Source organism: Peromyscus maniculatus, chromosome 13 (assembly GCF_049852395.1).
Source record: "Peromyscus maniculatus bairdii isolate BWxNUB_F1_BW_parent chromosome 13, HU_Pman_BW_mat_3.1, whole genome shotgun sequence".
Lineage (NCBI taxonomy): Eukaryota > Metazoa > Chordata > Mammalia > Rodentia > Cricetidae > Peromyscus > Peromyscus maniculatus.
In genome coordinates this window covers 27,428,474-27,448,699 of record NC_134864.1, presented here as the reverse complement: position 1 = coordinate 27,448,699, position 20,226 = coordinate 27,428,474, and the positions used below count along the sequence as shown (strand labels likewise).

The 20,226-nt window shown below is 41.6% G+C and overlaps 2 long non-coding RNA genes across 2 annotated transcripts; one reads left to right on the top strand and one right to left on the bottom strand.

The window, feature by feature from the left end:
- Positions 1–6,712: 6,712 nt before the first annotated feature.
- On the top strand, positions 6,713–20,185 carry LOC121822017 (uncharacterized). Its single transcript, XR_013044034.1, has 2 exons — positions 6,713–9,736; positions 19,972–20,185. It is a non-coding gene; the product is annotated as an uncharacterized LOC121822017 (long non-coding RNA).
- On the bottom strand, positions 17,480–20,032 carry LOC121822016 (uncharacterized). The gene is made up of 2 exons (XR_006062932.2): positions 19,893–20,032; positions 17,480–17,978 (listed from the first exon to the last, which is right to left on the bottom strand). It is a non-coding gene; the product is annotated as an uncharacterized LOC121822016 (long non-coding RNA).
- Positions 20,186–20,226: the final 41 nt, after the last annotated feature.

The following is a 20,226-nucleotide window of genomic DNA, read 5'->3' as shown; positions in this document are numbered from 1 at the left end:
CTCACTGTGCACTCGCCCGGATACCCAGGCACGGTTCCTGGAAGCCAAGGGCTGGGTTCATGTCGCTGCGGCATTGTTTATGGGGAGCAGGCATTTGCAGAACAAATGAAGTGCCATCTTTGATTTGGAATGAAAGGGGCAATTCCAATCACCCAGGACAAACTGCACAACCCCAAAGCTCTGGATCGGCCAGACCCATCGGTGCCCTAGGGTTTACCCAGGTGCTTCCCTCTCTAGCCGGCATGCACTTGACGCTCCCATGGGGAGATCTGATAGCTTGATGCTGTCTGTACATCCGTGTACGTTGTAGCTCCCTTGCCATTGAACCTTGTGTTTCCTGTGCTGCACGGCCTGAGCCTCATTACCTCCCCTCAGGCTCAGAACCTGGGAAGTCCCTTTAGCTCCCACATTTTCTGTTCAGCCTACAATACTGGCAGCTGGGCTGAGCTATCCTGCCCCTTAGAGTTACTTCTTCTGCTTTATCACACTTCTAACTGTCTGTTATGTTAAATCACGTGAATAACATCTGAAATTAGGGCAGGACCGCGGACTTATGGGAAGATGATGTAAGAATGCCTGTTCCAGGCACGTAAGTAAACATGAAGGAACACTGTGATTGCCTCTATTTTCTAAAGGACATCTGTTTAGCCTCAGCTGTAATATTAACCAGTACTGGTTGAACATTTCCCAAGGTGTTTTGATAGACATCTTCATTTTTTTTTTTAATTTTCTGTGTGTGAGTGTTTTGCCTGCTTTAATGGATGTGCACCACATGTGTGTGTGGTGCCTGTGGAGGTCGGAAGAGGGCGTCAAATCCCCTGGAACTGGAGCAGGATGATTGTTAGTCACCACGTGGGTTCTGGGACAGTTGAAAGTTGTCCTGTTATTTGGGGTTCTTACCAGTGAGTGGAGTTGATGTCTCCATCACACTGACCGTGGGGTCTACTGTTGGATTTGACTATGGATACCAGTAGTAGAGATTGGGCAACTTCTAAGTAGTGTTTTTGAATAATCTATATTCTATTCCTCATGCCCTTGGTCATCTGTGTTTAAAGGAACACTCAGGTCACCATCTCTGCTGCCTTGAATGACTAACAGATCTTAAAAAATGAGACCCATTGCATATGAACTGAACCTAGCCAAGTCCAGGTAGGCAACAGCTTACCAACATCCTGTTAGTAGGGAATATATTTGTTTTGTAGGCTACTGGGTGACTGTATTTTGTGCCTTTTTTTTTTGTACAAAATCCAATTTATCAACAAAAGGAAAAATGTCTTACCTAGGGCCATAAGTACCCTTCCATCCTACTGCCCTGAAAATCCCAGATATGTTAAAGAACAAAATGACATGACAACATGGAGATAAAGATGTACACCTTCAACAAATGTCCCAGCAAGGACCTTAACACAAAAGTTTAAAAGCATACACGACCATGAAGAAGGAACCGGGAGAGCTATATTCAAATGGAAAATCAGTAAAAGCTTCATTATTCATTTAAGACCTGTAGGATGACCAAGGGATAACAGAAGGGAGTCGAAGAAACAAAAGTTTTAGATAGCCAGTGTACAGTGAACAGTCAGGGTTCTCTAGAGTAACAGAACTTACAGAATGAATCTCTATATAGAGAGGGAGTTTAGAATGACTTACAGACCACAGTCCAGCTAATCCATCAATGGCTGGCTGTGAACCAAAAGTCCAAGAATCTAGAAGCTGCTCAGTCCACGAGGCTGTATGTCTCAGCTGATCTTCAGTAGAATCCTGAAGAAGTAGGCTCTAATGCCAGTGAAGGAATGGACATGTTAGCAAGATGAGGGCAAACAGGCAAAGAACAGAAGCTTCCTTCTTCCATGTCCTTGTATAGACTTCCAGCAGCAGGTGTAGCCCAGGTTAACCATGTGTCTTCCCATCTCTAGATCCATATTAGAGGCTTGTCTTTTCCCAGCTCAAAAGATTGGGATTAAAATCATATCTTCCTAACTCAAAGATCCAGATTAGAAGTGGATCTTCCTATTTCAAATTAATCAAAAAAAAAAAAAATCCCTCACAGTTATGCCCTCCATTTTTGGGATTTTAGTTCCAAATGTAGTCAAGTTAATGACCAAGAATAGCCACCACAGCCAGGCATGGTGTGAGTGAAAGAGTGGAAACAACTTGGTATGGTTGAGGTTCCACAGAGGACAGAGTGACCAGAATGTAGTGGCCAGGAGTTAAATCCATGGGAAGAGCAGGACCCAACACCCATAAGGCCGTGTGGTCTGCCACAGAGGGGTCTGGATCTTATAGTTTTTGTAAACTTTATTGACTTTATTGTTGCTGTTGGGGTGTGTGTGTGTGTGTGTGTGTGTGTGTGTGTGTGTGTGTGTGTGAGACTTTGTGGAATTGGTTCTCTTTCTGCCTCCTGAGTCCCGGAGATTGAGCTGGGGTTATCTGATCTGGAGGCATGCAGCCTTCCCGAAACACTGAGCTGTCATCTCAGCCCAGCTTTTCTTTTAAATAAAATTGCTTAGGTTCTGGTGAGATGACACAGTGGCGGAAGGTGTTTGCTGCAAACCTGACTCAGGTTCTATTCCTGTAACCCATGTAAAGGTGGAAGACACAGCCGACTCCATAAAGTTGTTCCCTGGCTTCTACGGTGTGCTGTTGCCCTCCCCCCACCCAACAAAAAAAATAAATAAATCCTACTTAGGTAAATGTGAGTCTCATATCCGAGCCAATTGAGCCTTTGGCATACACACCATGAACTCTTGAGTTTCAAAGGTCTACACTGGTGCAGCTATTCTTGCAAAACTCTTCGAGAGTCATGTAACGAGAGACTTTACATTTTAATATAGCAGGAGTGGGGAGTGCAAGTGCAGTGCTGTACAGGCAGAGGTCAGAGGACAACCTGTGTCAGGAGTCACCTCTCTCCTCCACCACGTGGACCCTGGGGGTCAGACTCAGGGCCTCAGGCTTGGCACCAGCTTCCTTCACTGGGTGAGTCATCTCACCAGTCCCTAGTGAGAGACATTTTAAACACCATCAACTAAAATACTATCCATCACTACCTAGAAAGAGAAAATCAGCAGATTACTCACGAAACTTATGTCTCAATAAAATATGCCTGTGCAGGGACACTTTGCTCAGACTGGGAGGAGGGGACTGGACCTGCCTCGACGGAATCTACCAGGTTGAGCTGAATCCCCAGGGGAGTCCTTGCCCTGGAGGAGATGGAAAGGAGGGGTTTGGGGGGAGGGGGCGGGAGGTGGGAGGACAGGGGAATCCGTGGCTGATATGTAAAATTAAATTATAAAATAAAATAAAATATGCTTATCAATCACTGTCCTAAGAATTATAATCTTGTCAGACTTCCACTTGACAAACTATGGTGATACCAGAGAAATCAAAGTCTTAATTTGTCAGAAAACCAAATGCTGCTGTTCCTGGGTCAAAAGAAGAGACTTGCTACATGACAACGGACTATCAAGTAGGAAGCGGGTTACTAATAGATTCGCTTTTATAGAATATATACTTATAAGACATTATCCTGAGAGCTATAAATCCCACTGGCTTTCATTGGAACAACTGTATATTCACTTAAATAGTAACGTAATGCAAACTTGAACTTGTTCTATAAGGAAGATCAGAATGTTATTGCTCTCTTAATAAAGTATTTTACTGATTTTGTAAAGAATAGAGATACTTGCTGCAAGCTGAGTAAAATGGGGATACTTTATAAGATTTATCTCTAATCTTTGTTTATAAAACATCATAAGAAGTAATTATATCAAACTTACTTTAGAATCGTTATATAATCTCTGCATTGATAGCGATTAAAGAAGCAATTCCAGTTACTTTAGTAGAAAGGTTGATTGGCCAGACTTTTCATCACTATGACAGATCAAATAACATCAGAGAACTAAGTTTCAGGAATTTAGTCCATAGTCCATGGTCTGTTGCTTCTCAGCCATGGTGAAGGAGACATAGTGATAGGAACGTGCCTCAGAGACCACTTACCTCATGGCATGCAGGGAGCAGAGAAAGGGAAGAGGGAACAGTGGACAAGATACAGCCCCCAAAGATACTCCCTAGAAAACCCCACAAGCTGGGGCTCAACCTCCACGATATAAACTTGTCAGGGGGCAGTCTATGATTCAAGCCATACATAGCACTCTGTGCTGGGTCCCCAAAGGCTAATGTCCATTTCACTATGCAAAGTGTAGTTAGCCAACCTCTAAGAATGCTGTAGTGCTAACAATTCCGACAGTGTTCAGGAGGCCAGTCTGAAACTCTCCTTTGAGACTCAGGGAAAACTCATAGCTGTGAGCCCCTGTAAACTCATAAACAAATTGTATATTTCCAAGGTACAATGGTATAGCGTAAACATTTCCATTCCCCAAAAGGAAAACTAGGAAGAATGTAAGGAGGGTTCACGTCAAAGCAAGACTGAAACAGCCTGGGAAACATTAGTTCCCGTAGCCTTGTGCCCCACGTATAAGGCATGTGATGTCATGACATAAGCTTGTTTTCCTGAGCATACTGGCTGTTTGTAGATCACATGACCTCTTTCTTGGGCTGGCTGCACTTGCTTCTTGCAGCCTTGCTTGGCAGATGTGCTGTGGGGGTCCATCCCTCACTCCCACATTCCCCCAGAGTACTCTTGAGTAGGAGCAGCAGGAAATATTAGAAGGATAGAGGGGGAGAGAAACAGAAAATACAGGATAGCCTCCAGAGGGCCTGGATCCTAATTGGGCCTCAACTGTCTCTGCCTGAGGGCATTTAAAGGAATGCCAAAGGGCGGAGCAAAAGACACAGTCAAGTACAGACCATTTCAGACACCTGCACTCAGGCCTGTGGTCCAGTCATCCTCTCTATGCAGACCTGCTGGGTAAAGCCACTAGGAAGCCTAAAAATGGGCTCCAGCAATGTTCCATATCACCAACATGTCAAAGATCCCAAGGTCTTCACTGCAGCTTGTTAGAAACTTTTAAGTAATAGCTGTCTCAATGATTCTGTCACTTAATTCCAAATATCATCTTAATACCATCCCTCGATGTTCATGTTATCCAGTTGAGATTTCATCTTCGTATGCCAAATAATTTTGGATTATATATTTAAACTTCATGTAATAAGATTCTGTGTCTTTTTAAAGTCCCATGGAAGATACTTACATTTTTACTTCAGTAGGAAATCAGTTAAATCATACCACCCATTGTCACAAGCCACCCGTGTGCTGTGGCTCAGCATGTTGGGATGACAGTTGGATCTGTCTAGCTGTGTTCCATGTGTTAGCCACTCTAGGGTTTGACCTGTTAGCTCACATCTGCAAGGCTTTTATGTGCTTGCCAGGAAAAGATCTGCATGTACACAGCTCAGAAGCGAACTCGGGTAACTTCCAGGGCTCCTTCCTCTTTACAGCCTCCCTTTCCCTCTGGAAACTAAAGCATCAGGACTGTGTCTACATCTTCAAGTAGAACCAAGTGGAGGGATCACCAAAAGAAGAAGCAATGGCCAGCCGCTGGCTCGCTTGATGATGAACCACCGTGTTTCCGGATACATTTGATTCATTCATGTATTTGTTCATTTGTAATTTAATTTCGTTGTGTATATTAGTGGGTGTGGGGTGTGGGGGTCTGTGTGTGGGTGCATAGGTACTGTGGCATCATGTGGAGGTCAGAGGACAGCTTTCAGGAGGCAGTTCTCTTCCCACAGTATGAGTTCCTGAAACAACTCAGGTCCCCTGGCTTTCTGGCAGGTGTGTGTGGTGCTGAGCCATCTCATTGGCCGATATGACTGTTTAGAGTTATACATATGCTTGTAAGGTTTCTTTTTTCCCTTTACAGTGCCTTTATGTAATTCTGTTTACATTCAGCTCTATATACTTCCTGTATTTCTCTGGTACTTCTTTTTAATATATATTATTTAATTATGTGACTAAGTGTGATTTAATAAAATATCATTTTCAAATATACAGAAATATTTTCATTTCCTTTTTATTGATAACCCTTAATTTTATATGATTCTACCTTACAGTTTGCAAGTATATCATGAAAAACTCATATATGTGTTTAACTTTTCATTCGTATTTACCATGGCTAACATCTCCCCTCCATTTGCCCAATCATCTTTCTCCCTTTTTCTCTCCATATTTATATACACATTTGTTCTAAACCAATTTCTAACAGAAAGTCACGGATAACGCTGTTTTCCCCTAAATACCTCAATGTGTATTTCCTTTTTTAAACAGGGGACAATATCTTACGTAACCACACCACAACGAACAGAAATCAAGTCTGACGCCGGTGTGATGCCGTTACATAACCCAGGGCTCATATGCAGGCTCCCCACTCAGTCCAGGGCGTCTGTTATGGTGACTACTACACCTAACTGTCATGGATTAGCCCTTCCATCTTGTCGCTAAGCTCACTCTTACAGCTTTTGGTACAAATATGGGTCGTCTTCCAAATTCTGTGGTTTGTGTTATGGGAAAAAGTACCTCATTGGGGCCGGGCGGTGGTGGCGCACGCCTTTAATCCCAGCACTCTGGAGGCAGAGGCAGGCGGATCTTTGTGAGTTCGAGGCCAGCCTGGGCTACCAAGTGAGTTCCAGGAAAGGCGCAAAGCTACACAGAGAAACCCTGTCTCGAAAAACCAATTATATATATATATATATTATTGGGCTGGGTGGTGGTGGTGGTGGTGGTGGTGGTGGTGGTGGTGGTGGTGGTGGTGGTGGTGGTGGTGCACGCCTTTAATCCCATCGAGGCAGAGCCAGGCGGATCTCTGTGAGTTCAAGGCCGGCCTGGGCTACCAAGTGAGTTCCAGGAAAGGAGCAAAGCCACACAGAGAAACCCTGTCTCAACAAAACAACAACAACAAAAAAGTACCTCATTGGACTATTTATCGTCATTTAAAATTACATACAGAAGGACATGGTACGCTTTCCCCCAGCTACAGGCATCCCTGTTACCAGAGACCATTCTTTTTATAGTCCTGCTTTTTTAAAACTTTAGAATAACTTTTCTTTGCCTTTCTTCTCCTTTTCACTTGCAAGTGGCAAAGCTCTACCATGTGATTGATTCCACAGTAGAGCATTGAGCCACACTTGAGAATTACTTTCTTTTTCAGTGGCCAAACCTAAGGATTGAAATTTTGTCATTGGTCAAAGACTATTTCATGTAATGAAAGGGAATGTCCACTCTTATGTTGCTATCCCAAATGTTTTCTTCCCTTTGAGCAGGTATTGAAGCTGAATTTTGTTTCTTCTTTATTATGGACACTTGAACTGTGTGGAGGAGCAATTCACCAGTGTGCTGCACTATGCCAATTACCCTTCTCTGGGACAGCGTCCAAACCTCTGGCATTCAGGTTGTCCAAACTATGACAATCTGCAGAACTGACAGTTTTTCACTTTGAAAGTGGGATTCAAGTTCTATCTATTATAAATGCCAAATTCTACTGACATTCAGTTCATTTTTCCGTGACCCCAAATGTTCATTTTCCTACTGCTGAACTTCAGAAATTTGTCTATCACATTGAACTTTTAGGCATATGATATAAAACCTCTGTTATATTACTTATGGTGTTTAATAAACTGCATATTATACCTTTTATACGTAAGACGAGTTCATCAATTTGGTATAAAATATTTTATCAAAGTTATCATTCTTTCAAATATTGAATTCAAAAAGGCTGAATGCATTAGTGTTTACTTCAGGTGAGCAAAAATTATTTTCTTCTTTTGGAAATCAGGAAGCCATAAATACTTCAATATCAACATAATCAGTAATTAATTGAAAAATTGCAACAAAAATTCTTTTAATTGGCATCTGTAATTGAGTCATACCATCTCCACTCCCCACACACCTTGTCTGTCAGTCCAGGGGTGCACTGAGCATACTCTCAGAACCTTTTGTACCCCTTTGACACTTAGGTTGGATGTTTATATATATTTAAATTTAGGTTCATATTACTTAGATAAACTTGTCATAGCTGGTCAAATGGCCATTGAATCAGCCCATCAATGTCACAGTATTTAGTTTTTTATATACATCAGAACTCAGCATCCCTTTACAAAGTTAGTGTACAAGTGTTCAAATAAAAACAATGAAGAAAGGCAGCCTACAGCAAGGGGTGACTCCTTACCCAGGCTCCGGGTCCTAACTTGAATCCTCTGCTGCTGCCTATCAACCAATGTTCCTCAAGCAGGCTGCTTCATGCCTCATGGTTCATTTTCCTTATGATATTTCATAAGGAAATTCATTTCATAAGGAAATGCATTTCCTTATGAAATGCATTTGTGCAATCAGAAGAAAGATAGCCATTCTTCTAGGGCCAATTAATTCAATAAATGAAAATAATTGTTTCTTGTTATACATAGAAGATTTGTTCTAGACTGTCCGGTGGATTTTTCTCAAGTTCCTTATATAAAATGGTGTAGTAGTTATATATAACCCACACATGTCTCACCATGTATATTAAGTCATCTCTGGATAACTTACAGTACCAAATAGAACATTAACACTTATTACATTGTTTAGGGGTTATTGACAAGAAAAAGTCTGTACATGGTCAGGACAAAGTGAGATTTTTTTTTTCCTTCCAGAATGTTCAGTCTGCAGTTGGTTGGATCCAATATGTGGTGCCTGTGGTGTATGGAGACTGACTGCATCCTTCTTGCACCAGGCAGTCTAGCCATTGTAGATACAGCAGTGAACAAAACACATAAACGCTTCTTCTAGGAAGCAGGTAATAAACTAGGAGACTAGCTGTACATCGTTGCATGAAATGCTATGCAGAAGGACGAAGCAGGTGAGTTACAAGGAGAGCTGAACACAGGGGTGAGTGGTTTCAGATAAAGCTGCCAGGGAAGCCCCACCGAGCAGGTGGCAGACTCCCAAGGGAGGTTGGGGCCATCATTTGGATGAAGATTTTGGTAAAGTCTTCTAGGAAGAAAAACCCCAAGCAAGCATCACGGACCTTTTGAGTTGAAGAAATGGCAAAGATAAAGGTAGGCAAAAGGAAGGCTTGCAAAGAGGAGGAGGGGCCACCTGTTTGTATTAGAGTTCTCTAGAGTAACTGAACTTAGGGAATGAATCTCTCTCTATAGATATATGTAGCTAGAGTTTTCCTGCCTTGCCCACAGTCAGGACAAATCTCTCTCAGTCCCACAGATGCTCAGACTCAACCAAGTAAACAGAGACTTATATTGCTTACAAACTGTATGGCCGTGACAGGCTTCTTGTTAACTGTTCTTTTATCTTAAATTAATCCATTTCTATAAATCTATACCTTGCCACATGGCTGGTGGCTTACCGGCATCTTTACATGCTGCCTGTCCTGGCAGTGGCTGTAGTGTCTCTTTCTCCTTCTTCATGTTTCCCCAATTCTCCTCTCTCTTTGTCCCGCCTATACTTCCTGCCTGGTCACTGGCCATCAGTGTTTTATTTATATAAAGTGATATCCACGGCAGATATATAGAAAGGGGATTTATTGGAAAGACTTATAGGCTCAGTCCACAAGGCTAGATGTCTCAGCTGGTCTTCAGTATACACTGGAATCCTGAAGAAGTAGTCATTAATGCCAGTGAAGGAATGGACTTGCTAGTAAGGTGAAAGCGAGCAGGCAAAGAACAAAAGTTTCCTTCCATGTCCTTATATAGGTTTCCAGAGGAAGTTGTGGCTCATATTAAAGGCATGTCTTCCTGCTTCAAGATCCAGATGAAAGGCATGCATCTTCCCGCATCAAGATCCAGATTAAAGGTATCTGCCTTCCTACTGCAAATGTCTGGTTTAGAAGTAAATCCACCTACTTCAAATTAAGAAAAAAAATCCCTCGTAGTTGTCTTCTCTATTTAATTCCAGATAAGTCAAGTTGACAACCAAGAATAGCCATCACACTGCTCCCAGTCAGAGGAGTGCCCTAGTCATAGCTCTAGGATCTTCTAGGAAGAGTGAAATCCGTGAGTATCTGAGTACAGGTAGACACCTGTCTTAGTTAGTGTTCTTTCTGTTGCTGTGAAGAGACACCATGGCCACAGCAACTCTTATAAAGGAAAACATTTATTTGGGGTGGCAGCTTACAGTTTCAGAGGTTCAGTCCATCATCATCATGGTGGTGGAGTGCTGGCAGACATGGTGCTGGCTACATCTTCATCAGAAGGCAACAGGAAGTGGTTTCAGACACTGGACAGTATCCTGAGCATAGGAAACCTCAAAGCCCACCCCCATAGTGACGCACTTTCTCTAACAAGGCCTTACCCACTCCAACAAAGCCACACCTCCTAATAGTGTCACTCCCTATGAACTTATGGTGGCCAATTACATTCACACTACACAGCCCCTGAGTACAGATCTGAACCTCAGCTGCACACTGCAATCACCTGAGATGGTGGTGCTAACCATCTTGGATCCTGGCCCCAGGTGTCTTACCCACAGAAGGCCCAATTAATCACACTGGGGTATGGCTTGTGTTATCAGGACATTTCAGTGCTCCCCAGGGGATTTAGAGTCATAGACTCAGTTTAAACTTAATTGTAACAGGTATTAAGAGATCTATAGAAGGGCTGGAGAGGTGGCTTAGTGGTTAAGAGCACTTGTTCTTCCAGAGAACTGAGGTTTGATCCCCAGCACCCATGTGGTGGTTCACAACCATCTGTAACTCCAGTTCCAGGGCACCTAATACCCTCTTCTGACCTCCATGGACACTAATCACATGTGGTACACATATATACATTCAGGCAAGACACTCATATAAAAAATGAATAAATCTAATACATTTTTTTTCATAAAGAAGGTTACAGGAGAGGATGGATTTTAGATGTAAATTGATTCCTACTAGAGACAGATGTCAGTTTCTTCAGATCTGAACACTTAAATCCTGACAAAACTAAGGTGATGCTCTGTTCTGTGGGGTTGATTGATGTGCATAAAATACCTCCATGGAATTCCTTGAACCACCTAAGATACTGTCTTCATGGCATAGCTTCATTGTTCCTTAGCTCAAAGTCTATCTAGAAATGAGCCATTTTTTACCTTCATGTTATAAGTGACTATAGATGAAGTTGTCTTAGATAAGTAGAAGATATATTTTCTCCTCCAAATTTATTTGAGAATTAGATTTTTCTGCATAACTAGTTTTCACGTTGGATCTAAATTCCAGTTTTACATTGAGATGAGTGGAGCAAGAATGAATTAAAGCAAGGTAATTTATGAGGTGTTACTCATATTCAAACTGTGCAAAGTGACAGGTGACCCTAAAAATCACACAACTATCTGTACAATTAGGGAATAGACTAATATATTTTCCTACATTTCTTTTATGTTGCTAATAATGTTAAGGTTTTACTATATGCAGTTAAATAAGAAATGATTTAATGAGAATGTTACAGAATTCGTAGAGAGGTATAGGTCATTTCAGAGTCAGAAGTTAAAACATTGAAATAAGTGGAGAAACAAATGGTCATATGATGTCATTAGCTTCTCACTGTACCTTGTCAGGTTAAAGGGAAGTGGCTTTCTTTCTGAATAGATTATGAAACAGTTTAAACTACAATAAAAATAATTTTAATAAAATTTTATTCTATTAAAAAAACTATATGGCTAAAATAAATATTCATGGGGAAATTAGCAAGCAAAAAATATTTGTAGAAATAGTAAAGAAGTTGTATATGTTCATGTTAAATTTTCCATCCAAGAGAGATATATTTACTCATGTTTGATCCCAGAAGAAATCCATATACTGTGAGCCAATCTAAGATAACGCTCCACAAAAGGCAGCATGTCCATTAGTAAGATATATGCTCTCTGAGATAGGGTCTCACTTTGTAGGCCAGGCTGGCCTTGGATTTATGACCCTCTTACCTCTGCTTCTTATGAGTTAACCATTTTACTTAGGACTAATTTTTGACCTATAGAAATGTTACAGATATAATATAGAATGCTTCCAAATTGTGATGGCTGTTCTTGGTTGTCAAGAACTTGACTCTGGACTTAACAAAAACTCAAGTGGCTATGTACATCTGTGAAGGATTTTTCTTAATTAAATGATTTGAAGTGGGAAGACCCACCTTTAGTCCGGATCTTTTGTTGTGGGAAGATCTACCTTAAATCTGGACCCCACCTTTTTGTGGCAGCCTATATAAAGGACATGAAAGAATAAAGTGCTTGCTCTTGGTCTGGTTGCCTTTGCTCTCACTGGCAAATTCACTCCTTCACTGGTATTAGAACCTATGTCTTTAGGATTCTGACATATACTGAAGATCAGCTGAGAAATCCAGCCTTATGGACTGAACAGCTACTGGATTCTTGGACCTTTCCATTGGTAGATAGCCATTAGATTAGTTGGACCACAGCCTGTAAGCTACTTTTTTTTTTTTTGTTTTTTTTTGTTTTTTTGAGATAGGGTTTCTCCATGTAGTTCTAGTGCCTGTCCTGGATCTCGCTCTGTAGACTAGGCTGGCCTTGAACTCACAGAGATCCACCTGGCTCTGCCTCCTGAGTGCTGGGATTAAAGGTGTGCACCACTACCACCTGGCACCTGTAAGCCACTTTAATAAATCTTATATATAATATATAAGAATATATTAATAATTGTTATGCTAATTCTTTAATTTTTTAAAGTAGGGCCTCAAGTAGCACAGTAAGGCTTCAAACTAATTTGTTAGCAAGGATAACCTTGAACTCTGGATCCTCCTGCCTCTGTCTTTTAAGTACTAAAATTATAGGAATGTGACCCCATGCCCAGCTGAACCTGTTACATTTTCAAAAGAAATATACCTATTATAGATTTTTAAAAATGATAAACAGGTAGGGAAAGCCTGTACAACCAACATGTCAGCTGCTGTGGGTCAACTTTGTTTCCCACAATCCATGCATTCTGCATGGGTCTCTAAGAGTTGTAGAATACTATAGATTATAGGAGTCTGTCTTAGTCAGAGTTTCCATTGCTGTGATGAAATACCATGACCAAAAGCAAATTGGGGAAGAAAGGGTTTATTTGGCTTACACTTCCATATGACTGTTCATCATCAAAGGAAGTCAGGACAGGAACTCAAACAGGGCAGAAACCTGGAGGCAGGAGCTGATGCAGAGGCCATGGAGGGGTACTGCTTACTGACTTGCTTCCCATGGCTTGCTCAGCCTGCTTTCTTGTAGAACCCAGGACCATAGTCCAGGGATAGCACTGCCCATGATGAACTGGGCCCTCCCCTATCAATCACTAATTAAGAAAATGCCCTACAGGCTTGCCTACAGCCTGATCTCATGGAGGTATATTTTAAATTGAGATTCTCACTTCTCAGATGACTTCAGCTTATGTCAAGTTGACATAAAACTACCCAGCACAGAGTCTATTGAAGTATTCCCACCCTTGGCTATGCTCACCATCTAAGGCAAATACATTGGTAAGCCAAGCATATCTCTAAAACAAATGGAAGCAAATGAAAATTCCAATTTTCAGAATAGGTGAGAGTGTATTCAGCTATAGAGATAGCAAATAGAAGGATATTTTCAGCCCAAGGAATCTGTGAATCCCTTGGTGAGAAAAGGAAGAAAGGTGTAAGGGGGGAGGATGTGAGTGGTGAGGAGTAAGGAGAAGACACGCACTTTATCATATGTAGTTTTTCTTTGATGCCCACTCTATTTTCTTTGATGCCCACTTTATTTTGCGCTATCTGTGCGATTGAGAATCATCATATCTGGAGTGTAACATTCAAATGTTTCATAATGGATGTGGTACTGAACATGCCCTCAGCAATGCCCCAAACTTGCATTATGTTTGCCTTCCATTTATGGTACTCAAACATTTGTCGTCTAATTTGACCGTTGCCACACTCCCACATATTTACAGTTTCCATCTCAGGGACAGGAAACACTAAACTGTGATCATTGTCTCAAGGACTCGCACAGCCAGGGTCCTCACTGGCACTGCACTGCTCTCTGTAGTTGCTGGCTCAGGTGCTGAATTTCTCTTTCCTGGGAGGAATTTTGGCCTTTCCAGGGAGAGGTCTGTCTGCTTTAGTCCAATTACTTACTCCATAAATGCATGATGAGTACCTGCGACACATGAGAGACTGGGATGTAGCCACGAATCAGACAGATAGAATCCTTGTACTCGAGGAGATTGTGATTTAGGATTGGTGTGGAGTGGGGGAATTAGGATGGTAAAGGAAATGTTTTCTCACAAGAACACAAGGATCTTGCAAGAGGATGTAGCAAATTGATTTCATGTCTGGTACTGAAACCCCTCAGGAGATCATAGATCCCTGGGAAGGAAGCTACTGATGAGGTTTCACTAAATGGTCATGTTGTCAAGCTGACTTTAAATATTTATGTTTATATCTATAGATTTGTGCTGCTCTCAGCTTTGACCAGAGAAGGCTCTTTTTACAGTAGGCAATAATTAAAGCCATGACCCATGACTTGTCAAAGTGCTGGTAATAAGTTGTGGGAGTCCACAGAGGTATCCTAGTGAGATCCGAGCTTGCTTTACATAGCAGGGCTGCATTAGGGGATGGCTTGACCAAGTGCATGTCACCAGGTCTCTGGGATAGTCTGCACTTGGCTGTGCTAGGGGGAGGTCTTTTGCTCCACCCCTTGGCATTCCTTTAAAAGTCCTTTAGAACAGACAGGAGGGGCTGGTGGATTTTTACCCAGGCCCTCCTGAGGCTACCCTGTGTTACTCTCTCTCTCTCTCTCTCTCTCTCTCTCTCTCTCTCTCTCTCTCTCTCTCTCTCTCTCTCTCTCTCTCTTTCTTTCTCCTTATTCCTAATTTCTCCCTGCTTAAGAGTATGGGGGGGGGGCTGGTTTCCCTCAGTAAGTAACTGTGGATATTCAGCCATAGATGAGTCATCCATAAGAATGTCCCCACCCCAACTCCCCATCCCAAGCAAAGCTCCTGGGGGATCATGGAAAAAAGGGTAGAAAGAATGTAAGATCCAGAGAATGGGGAGGAGAGCTGAGAAATACTGTCTTCTAGACATAACATGGGTGGTGCATACATCAATTCACAGCAGCTGTGGTTGCAAGCCCAAGACCTGAACAAAATCAAGCCAGTCAAAATCCCAGTATGAATCGAAGAGGGGCCTCCCAAAGCCTCGACTGTAGCAGAGAAGCTATTGGCAGTTGATGACTGCTGGTGGATGGAGATCCTCTTTGGGGTGTATGTGTGTGTGGGGGGGGGCAGATCTGGCCATTGGTAGGTTGTCCATGCTCCAAAAAATGGCCTCACACTGGTGTGTATATGGATAACACTAACTGGACCCAAGACATTAATTAAAAATGAACAAAAAAAGACACGAAGTGGGGACAGATATAAATTGGAGAGGGGGTTTCCAGGGAGACTTGGAGGGAGGTATTCTGAAGAGTGGACTTATCAAATACTCTGTGTACATGAATTTCAAAGAAGGGATTAAAATTTTATTTTACAAAGGTGTACCATATTGGGGCTGAGTATAAAGTAGTTCCTTATTAAGTTAATAAGTATATAGTTAAATGCCAGGCAAGGTCCTAGTGATGCTTCAGAGAAGAAATGGTGAGGACTTTGGAATGTGTATGTAGACTAGTAATAACTAATGCATGACCTAGACTGGAATTATTTTTGTTTTATGAATGAGTGTACTTATGTGCAGCACATGCATGTAGTGCCTACAGAGGCCAGGAAGAGGTCATTAGACCTGGAGTTACAGATGGTTGTGAGCCACCGTGTGGGTGCTGGGAATTGAACTTGGTTGTACTGCAAGAGCAGTAGGTAACATTCACATTTTTAAAATAGTATTTGTTTGCCCAGGTTTGTTTTACATTTCTCATGTGAAAAGGACTTTCTCCTATCAGTATTTGGATGGAAGCAAACTGTACTGTTTGAAATGAATGGCAAGATTCTCTCCTGGCCCCAAACAAGCCTCTATTTCCCAAGACAGAAAATTTGAAATGTTCCTCAGCACAAGAATTGAAAACATTTCACATGTATCTTGATATGCCTTAGTACTCTGTGGAAGCTAAAACTATTTAGAGAGTTCAGCCAGAAATAATTCTTGTACATTAATCAGGCAGCAAGTGGGAACTTGGTGTATCCTCTGCAGTGGGATAAAATCTACAGAGGGACATCCAATAACACAGCTTCAAAATTTTTCAGGAAAAATGTGAATTATATTTTGTGTTTCAAATCTGCATAGTACCTATGAAATTCATATATTGTTTATATTTCATGATTTATGACCAAATGTAAATTTGGGAAGGCGATTAGACAGGAAATAGAAACAATTATTTAGTGTTCTATTCAGCTTCTTTATTTATTTGTGCCAACTCGTAAATTCTCTGACCTGGTCCCATTAAGCCAACTTGTCTTTATATCCATGCAATCATAGGGGAGCTGACCAATCAGAAGCCACAGCAGGTAATCTCCATTCCAGCTTTGGCGACACCACAGGGCACCTATTGTTGGTTGAGTTGTCCTTTGTCATTTTCTGCCTTAGCTATTACTTTCTCCCCACACAAATTGCTCGCCCAATGTTTCTACAAAAAGCGTGGTCCTTTCCACTTGGAACAACTCACTGTAGGATGCCCCTCTATCTTCTGCTGTCAACTTCAAAAACCTGGTCAGAAAACCCTCTCAGTCTCCCCACAAGTAAATCATTACTTCCTGTGAAATTCCTCATTTTTATTGTGGAGGTGTTAAATGCAACCGAGATTCACAGAATGATTTGTTTCCTCGATGACTAGAAAGGACATTAATCAAGTGTTTCCAAAATCATGCACAACAGCAGCCAGGCTGAATTCAACTCCAAATTATCTCCAGTGCTCTCTGCATCCCAGTCTTCCTGTCTCTTACACCTTCAGACTCAGAAGAACAGTGATGCCTTCATCAGATCATTGTAGAAACACCCATTGCATTTTTTTGCCATGTAATTTACATGTATATATATATATATATATATATATATATATATATATATATATATTCAAGTGAATATATATATTCACTTGAATTCCCAACATGTGAAAAACACTGTCAGATTTGGGGTAGTGATACTTTAGAAGTGGAAAATGACAACTCAGGAGCTCAGCTCTTGGCCAGCATAACCCGGGCAGTGAGAGGCTGTGCAGATTACTGTCTTCTGGCTCTTCTGTCCCATGGGCACTCAAGACCAACAGTTAGCAAACAGAGGTACTGTATTTGCAATGGACCAAAGGCCTCACTGCTGGAATGGACCATCTAAAGTACCCATAACCCATGATCCCTGGGAAAGGACTATAAGTTAGGTGAGCCAGTTAGCTAGCTACCCCTGGGCCACTCTATTCTGCTTCCCCTGTTTCTCTCTCTTTTACTGTAACCGTACGTCTTTTGGCATGCAGCCAATTCATCTTCTGTCTTTCCTCAATTTAGGCGTCTTTCACTGGAGGCCTGTAGCACCTTAGATTTCTTCTAGTCCTTTAACCAATTTCATTTGATGAAGATTTTTTTTTTTTTTGTCTCATGCTGCTTTTTCTTACAGACAATGAAAATCATACGAGCCTCAAAATTTTATTCACTCAAGTTTAAACTTCCAACTATTTTTTCTGGCTGGGTGACCCTCAGGCATATTGAAACCTCCCCCCACCCCCAAGCAAAAATGTAGATAAACTAGAACCCTTGTGAGATTTTTTTTAATGACAAGTTTCTTTCTGTGTAATATCTGGCACTGTGGAAGCCATTCAGATCCAAGCTCCATTCCGTTGGTTTGAGCGGATTCTACCCTCTGTAGACAGTTAACTACTTGCTCATTTTGCATTTACATGGCCCTACCATAGTGTCCAAGGGGACAGTAAGGGGGAAACAGTCAATGCCTGTTTTAGTTACTTTTCACTAGTTTAGATGAAACATCACCACAAAAGCAAGTTACAGAAGGAAGCAATTCCTCCGAAGCTTGCCATTCCAGATGGATAACAGTTCCTCTCCACTGGCGGTGAAGCACGTCAGCAGGCAGACGTGGCAGGTGGAGCAGCGGCTGAAATGTTACATCTTCAGCTGCAAATAGGAAGCAAAGAGAGAAAATCGGGAATAGTACCAGTCCTCTGAAACCTTAAAGCCTGTCCCCAGTGATGCGCTGCCTCCAGCCAGGCCACACCTCCAAAACCTACCCAAACAGGGCCACCAACTAGGGCCCAAGTATTCAGATGCTTCAGAATATGTGGGATATCAAACTACCACATTGCTCAACATCTGTGTCATCCCAACAAATTTAAACTAAAGCATATGGAACAGGCTACTGGAGTGAAAAGCTCAGTGATTCATCTGTGCAATAAGGTACACCTTGTACTCAGAAAATGGTTGAGTATATTCTTTCAGTCCAGTGCTATAAAACTCAAGGGAAGGGACACAAGGGACTAAATGTATCTAGTTAGTTTGTCATTGTTCAAGGACTAGACCAACTGGGTTCTTATGATATGCCTGTTTTTCTGGATCCTGCTTAGTTTCCAGAGAGAACAATTGGAGGTAACCAATGGGTGTTCTTGAATTTGCGTATGTTCCCAGTTGATAAGGAGAAAGGCAAGACAGGCTTCAAACAAATAACTAGGAAGCGATAGACTTTCAATATCAACTCAACACTAAAGAATACCAACACTGTTGAGTTATTTAATGATGATGGGTATTGGGTAGGGAAAATGGTCCCTGTGACTCAGAGTCATGGTTATTCCCACCAGTCCTTACAGGTTGACATCCCTTCTGTGTCTATGGGCTCAGCTCAGAGCTGTGGATACTCTTAGGAGGTAACAAGGAGATGTCCCTCGCAATTTGGACTCTAAATTTAATCATGAGTGTCAAATGTGAAAGATTCTTGAGGCCATCTAGTTCCTGCTCCTATTGTATCGATGAAGACATTGAAGTCCAGAGCAACAGGGAGACTGTCTGAGATGGTATGTCTGATTAGACACAGAGGCCACTGGTCTGGCTATGGGCAGAGATATCACACAGTGGTCTATCACTGCCCCAAGAGCAGACTGTCAGGATGCAATTGTTCATCTTTTCAAACTAGGCTTGATCCTACCTTCAGAATCCACATATTTCAACAATGACAAAGGGGCAGAGGTGCCAATTATATATATATATATATATTACTTTAAAATTGAACTGTTTATCTAAAATTCAAATTTAACTGAGCATCATGTATTTATTTGTTTTATTTGATAACTCCAATCCCAGGAAAGGTGATAATAACCAACTGAATAAAATATTAGCGCAATTTAATCATTTTAACACTATTGATAGTTCAGTTTTCAGGATCATTCTTAGTATGTATGTCTGTATTTTATAATATCCCTAACGTAGATTATTTGGGAATTGTGGTGGTTTGAAAGAAAATGGCTCCCAAAGAGAGTGGCACCACTAGGAGGTGTGGCCTTGTTGGAATAGGTATGATCTGGTTGGAGGAAGTTTGTCCCTGTGAAGGCAGGCTTTGAGTTCTCATACATGCTCAAGCTATGCCCAGTGTGTCAGACCCCTTCCTGTTGCCTTGCAAGATATAGAACCCTCAGCTACCTCTGCAGCCCCCACCCACCACCATGTCCCACTATGATGGCAATGGACTAAACCTCTGAACTGTAAGCCACCTCAATTAAGAGTTGCTGTGGTCATGGTATCTCTTCACAGCAATAGAAACCCTAACTAAGACAGGAACCTGTGACTTTAGTAGTGTTTTTTACTTGTTAGAATGTAAATGATGGGTCTGGAGACATGGCTCAGCAGTTCAGAGCACTGGCTGCTCTTCCAGAGGACCTAAGTTTAATTCCCAGCACCCACATGGTGGCTCACATCTATCATAGGATCTGATGCCCTCTTCTGGTATGCAGGTATATATGCATAGCACTCATACATAAAATAAAAATAAACTTAAAGAATGTTAATGATTTACATATAATCCACGATCACTTTTTAACTTACGTATTATGAAGGTTGAAGCACTTAAAATAGGTGTCCTCCATGTGTAAAAATACTTCTTCCTGTTCCTTTTCTTTTTCAGAGGGAGGCTGACAGCATTGCAAAAGACTGAGATGGGGATAGCATTCCATACAAACATGATTGGTTCGGATGGACGGTGATACATTTTCGGCACATTCATCAATATGATCATGATTGAGGCATCAGTGACATGTCAGCTGAGAGCCAGTCCGTTGGTATTTTACAGAGGCCATCGTGCCACTGATGATGACAGGTGTTTTTTTTTTTTTTTTTTTTTGTAACAAAGACAGTGAAAACCAAAGGAGAAATATTCAAA